Below are 12,064 nucleotides of genomic sequence, written 5' to 3' on the forward strand. Positions count from 1 at the left end.
AGCATTGGAGATCTTTGTATATTCTGATATCTTCTACAATTTTTTCTTCAGACTTAAATTTCTTGTCATACAGTTCTTTCAGTTGCTTGGTTAGAGTTACACCAAGATATTTAATATTATTTGTAAATCTCATAAAGGGTGTTATATTCTAATTTCTTTTTTCAGTGTGTTTATTATTTTATACACAGGAGGCCTTCTAATTTTTTGAGTTAATTTTATATCCTATCACTTAGCTTTAGGAGTTCCAGGGTAGAATTTTTGGGTTTCTTCACTTCCCAGACTCATGCTGTCTCAGATGATCATGGAGTCATTAATGTTAGCACAGAGGACGTTCCTTAAAGGAAGGATGTAAAATATGTACATTATTATACAAAAAAGCCTTATGCCCATGGCAGCCATCAACAGTCATATAGGCCTACTCCATTAGAGAGAGCCCAGGCCCTATGGGCTGATTGGGATCAGGATCTGGCCTTACCGTCAGGAACCTGCTTTATGGTAGCTGGTCACCTCCGAATACAATGTTGACATCATCCCTAGGTGACCACAAGGGGACCTGTGTGTCTTTTGTCATAGCAACCGCCATACATTCCCAGTGTTCACTTCACTTGCCCACCCGCTGACCCACTTGTGCACAGTGGTGTGTGTGATTATGTCAAAGCCCAAATAAAAGGCAGAGCCCCCTGACCTTCACTCTCTTTCCTTCTTCATCTCCCCCCTTCATCTTTTTCTCTTTTCTCCTTCAGTCCCAATAAACCTCTCCCGTGGAATTCGGCTGGCCTTGTGTGACGTGTCCAGATACAAGCTGCCATTTTAACACAACATTTGGTATCGTGACTCGGATCGATAGACCCAGGTGCAACCTTCTCAGAAGCAGTGATGACCTACCGGTGAGCATGTCTGAAAGACCACCAAAACTACCGCAACATGAACTGCTACCCCACCACTGTCCCTGCCACTGCTGCCGACGCCATGTGCGTTGCTACTGCTGTGCACATACTGTGTGGGTTTCAGCTGACTCCACCAAGTTGATTTCTGCCACTGCAGCTGCATACTGCTGTCACCCACTGCTGCTGCGGGATACACAGACTTCCACCATGTGAGCTGCTGCCACGAAGGGGCACATAGACTTCCATCATGTGGGCTAGCTTCTGCCAAGTAGGTTAAGCCCCACAGGTCAAAACTCATTCAGACAGGTCTGCCACCAGCACAACTCCACTTTTCCTGCAACCAGACTGCTAGAATTCTCAAACAAGTCTTGGCGGATTGGTGAGGTTTTCCCTCCAGTTGGTGAGGGGACCTGATTCCCCAGAAAGGTCTGGCCAACCTTTATGGGCTAAGGGATTGGCTTTTCACAGCCATGGCCTCTATGACCAGCCTCCTGGCCAACTACAAGATAGGACTTTGCCCCTTGGCTGACTTCCTTCTCGCAAGTGGTTTCCATACCCCCAAACCCCTTCGGGCTCTTGCAGCTGTTCTGAAAAGCCTAGGCCTAGGTAGAGATACTTTTTGGTGAGTTTCAGACTCACCGTAGCTCCTAGATTGTTCAAATGATGACCTGGACATCTAGCCTGGCTGTACATTTGTAATTTATTATTGAACTTTTCTCCGGATGCCGGTACTAATAGTTCAATAACAATCCCGTCATACATTGGGCCCCTAGTCATCTTCGACCATGCATGCCTCCAGGATCGCCACTGTGATGTTTCCTGGCAAATCTCAAATCTCTGAAGTTAACGCCTGACTTAATGGCATCAAAGCTGGTACACATCTGCAATAAGGTCAGGATTCAGTGCCCAGTAGACAACAGCTCTAAATGGCCATTTAATGGCATTTTACACCCAGTATTTTTTAAGGATACTGCCAGCGGTCTAATAAATTACACGAGGTCCCCTATGCCCAAGTGTTTACCTATCTTCACTCCAACCCCTCTTCCTGCTCTTCTTGTTCCCCAACCCAACTTCTCCTAGCCACCAGACGACACTACAACTCTCAATCCAGCTAACAAACCTGTGCAGACCTGTTTCTATACCTTCAAAAACCCAAACTGCTGCCTCAGTTTCTTCTCACTAGACTTTCCTAGAGCCTACTTGCTCAACCTCTCCAGACCCCTTCCCTCCTCCAGTGCCAGCTGTAGGTCGGGCCAATCACCCTGCATGGGCACCTACTTTCAGCTCTCCCATCACCCACTCTAAGGCCACAGCCAAATCCCCAAGTCCCTCCTCACTCCCAGAACACCTGATCCAGAATTTGTCCTTCCTTTAAGGAAAGTTGCTGCAGTAGATGGCCTAGTCTGAGTGCATGTTCCTTTCTCACTGAGTGAACTTTTCTCAAATAGAAAGCAGACTGGGTTCTTATACCTCTAACTCCTCCGCCTTTATTAAAGGATTTTAGTACATTACTCAATCTTATAGCTTGACTTTCCACAATGTACATATGATCCTCACTAATAATTTACTGCCTGACTAACACAGGCAGATTTGGGAGCAGGTAAGAATAAACGCAGATGAGACTTATCAAACAGATGAAACATATCTAATCAGATCTGAGGCAGTACCTGACTAAGATCCTTGATGGAATTAAAATTCACCAGATGGCATTTTAGCCTTAGGAGGATTCATAATCTGCCCCTTGTCCAGTCTCCATAGAGCAGCCTTAAAACCAATAAATTTTGAAAAATTCTAAGAGGTCATCCAGGTCAAGCAAGAAAAAACATCTCATTTTTTAGAAGGCCTTACAAAGGCCTTATTACAATATACTAATCTAGACCTTGAAAAGCCAGAAGGTAAGCAACTTCTGATGCCCTCTCTCCTAAATGACAGGGCCTTTTCAAGGTAATTCTCATGACTCCTACAGCTGGTAAACTGGAGGGACTATCTCATTGGGTCCACCTGACTCACCTCACACCTTTCACCCCTCCACCTCAAAATGACTCTTCTTCCTACCTGTTGACCCTAACAGGACCTTGCTCTCTTAAGCTCCAGAAGATATTGAGACCAACAACCTTGTCTCCAATTCTGGAAAATGACACTTCACTCCAGAAGCTACTCTTGAACACACTGGATTAGACATGGACTTTGCGTCCTCCCTCTGCTGTTTGTTTCCATCCAGGATAGCCCTTACATCTGTAGATTTGAGGTTTAAGAAACCCCCATAGATAAGTCTTTCCAAATAGGGTCAGTTTTCTCCCTTTGGAGATTGAGGAACTGTGTAGAAGGGGGCAAGGGTAGTTTGTAGGAGTCAAAAGGAATGGAAGACACTATCAGAACATGGCCAAATGAATCAACTAAGCATGGCTTGCAGTGACTCATAGAGACTGAAATGGCCAGCACAGGACCAGCATGGATCTGCACCAGCCCTCTAAATATGTGCTGTAGTGGTTAGCTTTTAGTTGTTGTGATCCCTAATCGTGGGAGCAGACATGTCTCTGACTCTTTCGCTAGCTCCTGAGACTCTTTTTCTCCTGTTGATTTGCCTTGTCTAGCCTCAATAAGAGGAATTTTTTTCTTTTCTTATTGTATTTTGTTTTGTCCTGTTCTTTTGGGTTTTGGTGCCTTCACAACTTGCTTAAAGAATATCTATGAAGAAAGGTCTTTTCACAATATGGTATCAAGTTATAGAGATCAAACTCAATCTTGAAGAAAGGACTTTTTTCCTAAATAATTAAGGTAGCCAACACAGCCAGTTTTGAGGTCATTCCCTTGATTAGATACTTCAAACCAGTCTCAGGGTCTGTGTACTCAAAGTAATGTATGACACAATGGTAGCCAGAGTGTGTAATGTGCTTCTGGTAGTAGACTTGGGGATGGAGGAAATAGTCCAAAGGCACAAAGAACACATCCTTCACTTCATCAGCATTAGGCTGGGCCTGGAAGTTGTGGTCTAGAAAACCCACTACAGGAGTTACCAGTGCATCATTATCAAACAGATATGGCACCAGGTGAGAGATGACCTCCACTTGGTGGGGATCCAGCCCCTCCTGGGCTTCACGGAGAGCAGTGGCTATATCATCTGTGTCCACTGGGTCCATCTTTCCTCCAGGGAAGCAGACTTCTCTGGGTGCCCTTCTCAGCTTGTCTGAGCAGACTGTGAACAGCAAGTACAGTTTTCCTCCTCTGGCCAGCAATGGTAGAAGAACAGAGTATTTATTAGAGAACAAGTGTTTTCTACTAAAGGTCTGCTCTTTTTTGAAGAGAAAATGGATGGGAAGTGGATTTGGGAGTAAGGGGAGTTGGGGTAGATGGGAAGAGTGAAAGGATGAAAGACCAGATAGTATGAGAGAAGAGTCTATTTTCAATAATTAAAACAGGATTAATTATATAGAAAGAATAAAAATAGGAATTTAGATCAAACTCAGCCGTAAAAGCAGAGTTTACTTTGCTTGAAGGGACTGTAATATGAAAATCTGTTAACATTATTAACAGGGATGCAAGATAGTGTAGACTGCATATTTGGGGGGCTATATCCTTCAAGTGAACTATTTTCCTCTTCATAAGCTACTTTTGAAGCCACAGAGTATGTTGTCTGTTTTTCTTGTGGGGGAAGAGGGTGTGTTGTGTTCTTTCTTTCTTTCTTTCTTTCTTTACTCTTTTTTCTTTCTTTTTTTCTTCCTTTCTCTTTTTTTTGTTTTGTTTTGTTTTGTTTTGTTTTGTTTTGTTTTGTTTTGTTACTCCTGGGTATGTGAGGTCATCTTGGATGAGCTGTTTTATTCTTCAGTTTTCACTTTCTGGAGTAATGAGCTCAACCTAGGGTGTTGGCTGGAGCCTGGGTAGGTGGCTGTTGTAGTAGAGCAGGGGATAGGTAGGTGCCAGGGCAGGCTGGACAAATGAAAGCTTAGTTCAGCCTGACTTAGAAAGACTGGATGAAACTTTGCCAGTATATTTAAAGACCATGCACTTTGGAGAAAATTTTCCTGCTCTAATGAAATCTTTGGTGCACAAAAAGTCATCATTACATCAAGTACATCAGTACTTGTTTTTCTGCTCTAATACAATTCCTCGTACACAAGAAGGTATCATTACATCAATACTCAGCTCAAATGCTTGTCATTTCTTCCAAGAAGATGGGTTCTAGAGGTCGGCTTCCTGTATTAGCTTGAGAGCTGAGGGAAGGATCCGGTGTGGCTATGGTCATAAAGATAGCATGGAGGTCATTTGGGCCACTAGCCACCTCTTGTCTGAGTTATAGGGCTTTGGCAGAGATACTGGCTGTACAGGTAACATAATGGTCATTTAGATTACTAGCCAACTCTAGTCCCTGTTGGGAGAATTTAATATAGCCTGGCACAGCAGGCTATATAGTGCGGATGATTGGACTGTTAATTGCTTCTAGTTCCCAACCTTCTGGATGGGAGAAATTGTTGTTAACTAGCCTGGTTTTGAAAACACAATCTTGCCAGTTTAACATTTCTAGTTTCCCTGTATACCTGGTGGGTTCAAGCACCATCGGACTTCCAACAGGTGCTGTTCAGACTCTATGATTGAGTCTGAAATAAAGGACTGCCATCTCTTTATTTCTAGCTGTTTTGTGTGTTTAGGTGAGACATCCCAATGAACATAGTAGTAAAAGTTATAAGAACAAAGACATATAGTCTGTATGGAAATATCTGTTGTTTAGAGTAAAGCTTTATAGGAACATAGTTGTGCTCATGTAATCATGTTTTCTTTGTTTCCATGTCATATTTTCAACATAAAGTAGCTATAATCTCTGTGCTATTATAAAATGTTTGATGACCCTGCTTTATACTTTTATTGATATAACTAGAAAGCTCTCAAAAGTCAAGCAAATTTTCATGAAAAGATTATGGGCTGATGATCCTAAGAACTGTGAGTTCTGTCTTTAGGGTTAGAAGTGGAGACTCTACAGACACAGAAGAGACATTTAGGAAATATGTCTGCTTCTCTCTCAGGACGTTAGAGCTTTCATTGTTACCTTTTAGATTTTGGATAAGTTTGTGTGGAGTTCTGATATGACTTTATAGTCACTTTTCTACTACCCTAGGTGACTGGATGTCAGCAAACTTGACCTAATATTAAAATCAGATTTTTTTTCCACATTATATGGAAGTGTCTCTTGTTGGCAGGATCATCTTCTCCCACAAAAAAAAAAAAAAAAAAAAAAAAAAAAAAAAAAAAAGAAAGAAAGAAAAGAAAAGAAAAAAGAAAAAAGAAAAAGAGAAAGAAAAGAAAAGAAAAAGAAATTGGTTTATAGTAGACTTCTTACAATAATAGTGTGCCAGGCAAAATTCTTCTTTTTCAGCCAGTAACTGCATGATGGTTAAGGTGATGTCCTGAAATTACATTTCCAAGTTACAAAACACCAATGAGAATCTTAAACTTAAATTTATAAAACTAACATAGTTTAGCTTTTAAAACTCCAGTTCTATGTTCAGTTACCTGTAGTTTTAAATTCATTCTCTTTTTGGTAGCAGCCAAGGACAATGCACACCTCCCTGTTTTTCTGTTTCTAATAAGGCCCTGCTTCTGAGACAGGAGGTCTACATTTGCATGTGACTGTAGAGTTGAGGAAAAATTGATATATAAGAGAGACAAACCAGACAGATAAAAATCATAACATTCCCTAGTACATGAAACAACTTAGAGCTTGTTTCAAGAAAAGAAGAGTGTCGAGCAGCTGGTGATGCTGGTTAGGAACGTTCTGAGGCAGCTAAGGGGTTAAGGAAACAGCTGTGTGTGAAGAGGAATGACAGTTGACCTCCTGCTTATTGAAAGAAATCAGCATGAAAGAGAATTATAGATTGGCTGAATTCTTCTCTCTGTTCTTCAAACAGCTAGTGAGTGGCTTATTATTATAAGAGCTCTGAGACCCACATTCAATGGCCATTTATTTATTCAGACAGTGAGAGTTTAAATGAAATAACACTACTTCTCTGGGTGAAGGACTTAAGGATAGGGAACAGACAGCTCTACAGGCAGCTCCCACTGAGTCTTGAAAGGTGGTTGGCCCTCCCTTCAGAAATGGCCTGTCTTTTGCTTAGTTATGGGGAAGTGTGGCTTAGCAACAGGGATTGCTTTAAGATGTTTACTCATGAGTCTATATGTTCTTTCACTCTTTATGTTACCTAAATGAATAAACACTTACCTACAGTACCACAATAGCACAGTCATAATGTACATGACAATGCAATGTCTATACCTATGTCTGTAAAAATTAGAGAGACATTTCACAGTGCTCTGGACATGATTTCGTTTTAAGTTTTAGGGTCAGGCTTCCCAGTTTTCATGGTTTGCATAGAATGATGAAGTTATAAGACTCAAAAAGCTCTGTTATTATTACTATCTTCATTTCCTTATCCCAATTAATTAGTCAAATTTCAGACAGCAGATGGTGCTATTATTTCAGATACTATATAGTCCTTTAGATTTCCCAGTTTGTACTAGACAAGAAAAAAGTAACAAAGGAGTGAAAACTTAAGTGAATTAAGTTTTTTGCCTTCAAAATTATCAATAAAAGAGGTTTTTTCTTTATTTTTGTTTTTGTTTTTTGTTTTTTTGTTTTGTAGTGACTTTTGGGAGTAAAATAGCTATCAAACTTCCCTTCATAATTAAGGAAGTCTGGATTCCCTGAAAAGAAAAATAGAAAATGCACACCCATAGTTAATTTTCTCTCTGAAGTAGAAACACACATATATGCTGATTTCATAGAGCCTGCCATCACAGAATCAATTTATAAGCTATTTTCAGTGAAGAAGATATTAAAATGTAAAACATATGAATGTGGATCTTCCTTAAGAAATATAAAAAAGCTTTTTTGAATATAAAGCAATTTATATGTAAAACATCTGTAATCACAAAAGCATCTTAAATATAATATTCAAATGCAAGCAATAAAAACCTGTATGCAAGATGATAAATCAATGTATTAAAATCTTGCCTTTTGGTGGCAGATGTTTTTTGAAAAAGAATTAGTAACAGATGCATAGAAGAGGTTCAAATAGTGACAACACACACAAAGGGCTGCAAGGGCAAAAACTATATTGAGGGTTCATGGAATCTTAAGTTTCTAAAGAACAGCATTAGAGGTTGTTTATTAAAAACCTCATAATTCAAACAATGGCTATTGTAGGAAAGCTTACCTGCCTTCACAGCAAAGGCTGAGTTTATGCTCATTTTTTCACACTTAAACAAAAATGTATGCCAATCGTCTGTCTAATGAGAGTACCAAATTCTCTGTCTAAGTTTACTATCTGAAACACACAAATAAAAGAAATTATTCTAAATTATTGATGGAATTATGAAACTGGAGAAAACACTGATATTTAAAGTATCTGGATAATTAACATATCGTGTTTTGTTTAGAATTAAAAACCAAATGAGAAAATATGCTTTAATGCTTTAGTTAACAAAGTATATGGACAGTTGTTGCATAGTAAAATTAGAAGATAGAGTAGGTTAGAATAATAATAAATACAGAAGGAATAATTAAGCCCAGTTGGCTCAGGTTCTTTCTTCTGTGTCTATTTTAAAAGGATGATCCTTTCTTTTTATAAAGGGAGACTAAAGTCCAATAAGTATTTGTAGTAGATACAGTGTCCAGCCACTGTGGTACTGAAGAGACAAGTTGGTAGGCAGCTGATGTGTTCACTTTTTTGTCTAGGGTCAGAAGAATAACTTAATGAGCACATTTCAAAAGAACAGTTATTGGGGCAGTAACTAGAATATCACTTATACAATTGGACAGTAGACTTGGGAGTCCCAACCTTGGGAAAATACTTTAACAAGGTGAGTTTCATTATAGGAGGTTAGCATGAGCTATGTGAACATAGGTTATACATTCTCTGCCATGTGAACATATGCCATGCAAATCAAGCTCATAGACACAAACATTCCTGGTAAATTAAATTCTAGTGCTTATCAAAGGGTCATCATAGGGTTCCAGGCTACAGATTTGTGGAATCAGTTGATAACATTCTAAGGCTAGAAGTTGGGGACTCATATACCACATTTGTGAAAATTCCCTCATAGGGACTAATTATACTTTCTGGTCTCTTAATAGATTTTTTAATATAAGTTCTTATGATTTATCTCATAAGAGATGATAAAAAGTCTTTGTGATATTCTTTAAGTAAGAAGGATATAGTATACAATGTTTGCAATCTTCTCAAAGTCAAGGTGTAGTTTGTAAATGTATGTCTCAAATTGTTTGTATTACAGAATTATGTACACAATACAAAAATATGGTCTACTTTTCATAGATTCTTTGAAAATACTAACATAATTTTTCTCTGTTATAGTAATGTTTACTAGAGAAGCAGAACTAATAAAGAGATTTGTCAATTTAACTCATAGAATCAGAGATGGAATAGTCCAAAATGGTCTTCTGTAAATTGCCATCAAGAACTCACAGTCCAAGAATCTGGAAGCCTCAAATATGTTGGACTACTGATGAAGCTTCAGTCCACAGTGTAAATCTAGCAATTCTTACAGTCACAGATGTAAAATAACAGTCAAAGGCTAAAGTTATGGCTAGAAGCACAAGGCCAACACATTTGCACAGAAAGTCACATGTTCCAGAAAATGAAATTTGCTTATAACTGTGAATTTCCTCCTTTCCTACTTGTGGAATCAGAGTCTCTACCCTTTGGGACAGTGTTACCCCATGTTTAGGACCTATCTTCTTGCCACCTTGAAATCCAATAATTCAGATATCAATCATCTCTTCCAGGACCTTCAAAGATAGAAGTATTGTCAACCAGTTGATATATCTTTGAATTCAGACACTTTACTTAATTCTTATAGTAGATTTTGTTTATTTTCCATTAATATTGCTTCAAATTCATGAGTATTCCTATTTTTGAGATATGATGTTTGTTTACCTTCTGGAATCTGGATGACTGTGATACTTAGATTTTATTGTACAATCTGGAGTCAAAAATAAATGGAGTCAAATGAGGGATTATCTAGATTAGGTTAGCCTATAAAAATACATGTGGAAGATTTTATTATTACATTAACTAATGCGTGAATACTTCCCCACAGCATGTAGCATTATTTCCTGGGTTGAGGATTTTGAACTCCATGAGGATGGCAAAAACAAAATGAGTACAAGCAAACATGCATTATTCCATTTCTCTCTGCTCTTGACTAGAAAAAAATTTGAAAAGCTGCTTCAAGTTCTTCCTTGCAATGGTGGACTCTAAGTTGGAACTGTGAGCCAAATAAGTCCTTTATCCTTTAATTTCTCCTTTAATTTTCTGTTGTAATACAACAGGAATTGAAAGTCAGAAATAAATATTAACACAAAGAAGTTGACGATACATGACTTCCAGTTCTGAACTTGTGGAGAGGATTTGGACAAAGCTCTGAAGTTGCATCTGATTTCTCAGAATGTTCCCTCACTTCGCTGAATTCTCTGGGAAGACTATTTGCCTAATCTCACATGCCACATTCTGGAAAGTCCAAGACACTTGATTGGGTGACACTCTTGAATCTTTGTAGCATTGGATGCATTTTGAACTTCTTTTCCAAATATTGCAACTGTACAAAACTTCTTTATGTGCCTCCAAACATTCAGATTTTCATATCTTTGTTATCTAGAATAGTATTTCATTTAATGTCTCAAATTGTTTTTCTTTAAAGTTGCATTTAAATTTTCCCTCTTGTGTGGGATTTGTAGTATTTAGACCATTAGCAAACAATGGAGTTTAACTTCCCCCTTTGTACAGTAAATTTACTCTAGTTTTTAAATGCATCTGGCCAGATTCCATATAATATTCTATCATTCTTTTTTCTTTCTTTTTACATTACTGACCAACATACTTTTCTAAGAATACAAATTATGTTTTTATTTTCCTTGAGTCACTTTGGATATTATACAGTTAACTTGACATAATGAATAGCTAAAAATTGGTAAGAAAAACCAAACTAAAGAAATGACTACTAGCATCTGATTTGTTAGAATTTCTAGAGTTTTCAAACATTGACTCTTTTCATTATATCTGTCATATCATTATATTTTGTAATTAAGTTAGATTTAGATTCTATGGAGTCTTTCATAAACACATTATTTTTAGATGTTCTTTAAGTTCTTTCATTGTTATGGCTGTTTATTTTTGGAATGAGATATGAACAGAATTACATATTGTTACATCTTATAAATTGAATGAATTCTATTGATTTAATGTGGTGTGTGTACTTGTATGTATTTACATGTATGTGTGTGTTTGTGTGTGTATGTGTGTGTGATCTATATGTACAGACAGACACATGGGTATGGATATAGTGTAGGGGTTCATCTGGACACCAGAGTTCTCTATTGCTCTCCACCTTAGTTTTTAAGGCAGGATTCCTGAAACTCGAGCTGACCAATTGAGTAGAAAAAGCTCAGGATATTTCCATCTCTGCTCCCCATCCCTATTACTGGCAGTATATACACAAGCACCACATCCAGCTTTTACATGGATGTGTGATGACAATCTGAACTCAGATTCTCATGCTTGCACTGTAAGCATGTTACCCGCTGAATCATCTCCTCACCCTGTAAAGGTAATGGTTTTTCACAGTATTTAATTACTGCAACCAATTGCATTTACTTCATGGCAAGCACTAATGTTGTACATTCTAAGTGAAGAATAGACATTTTTGCATTTCTTTTTTAAAATGCATATTAAACTTTCATATTTCATATTCATGACTTTAAGAAATCTATAAAGAAATCACAAATTACTGATAATTAACAATTCTTCCCTGTTTTTTATCTTCAAAGTATATTAATTTTAAAAAATAATCTGCAGGATATTATTTTAATATAGTAACATCTATAAAGAAATCTCTAAAGAAATCACAAATTATTTGTAATTAACACAATTCTCACCTGATTTTTCTCTTCAAAGTACATTAATTTTAAAAAATAATCTGCAGGATATTATTTTAATATGGTAACATCCTCACTGTTCTTTCTTATATATTTTCTTTACTTTTACCTCCTAACATCATAAATTAAACACATAAAAATATTTTGGTGTGTGTTTTTACATGTTACCAGTTCAATGACATACAGATTTTTGACATTAAATCAGTTTTATAACTTCACTGGGAGATAATAATAA

General features: G+C 37.6%; 2 pseudogenes; one reads left to right on the forward strand and one right to left on the reverse strand.

Moving 5' to 3' along the window:
* LOC116090126 overlaps window positions 1-12,064 on the forward strand; it is a 1,191,078-nt pseudogene that overhangs the window by 138,926 nt on the left and 1,040,088 nt on the right.
* On the reverse strand, window positions 3,653-4,027 carry LOC116090129 (annotated as a pseudogene).

The sequence above is a fragment of the Mastomys coucha genome, unplaced genomic scaffold, assembly GCF_008632895.1.
Source record: "Mastomys coucha isolate ucsf_1 unplaced genomic scaffold, UCSF_Mcou_1 pScaffold15, whole genome shotgun sequence".
Classification (NCBI taxonomy): domain Eukaryota; kingdom Metazoa; phylum Chordata; class Mammalia; order Rodentia; family Muridae; genus Mastomys; species Mastomys coucha.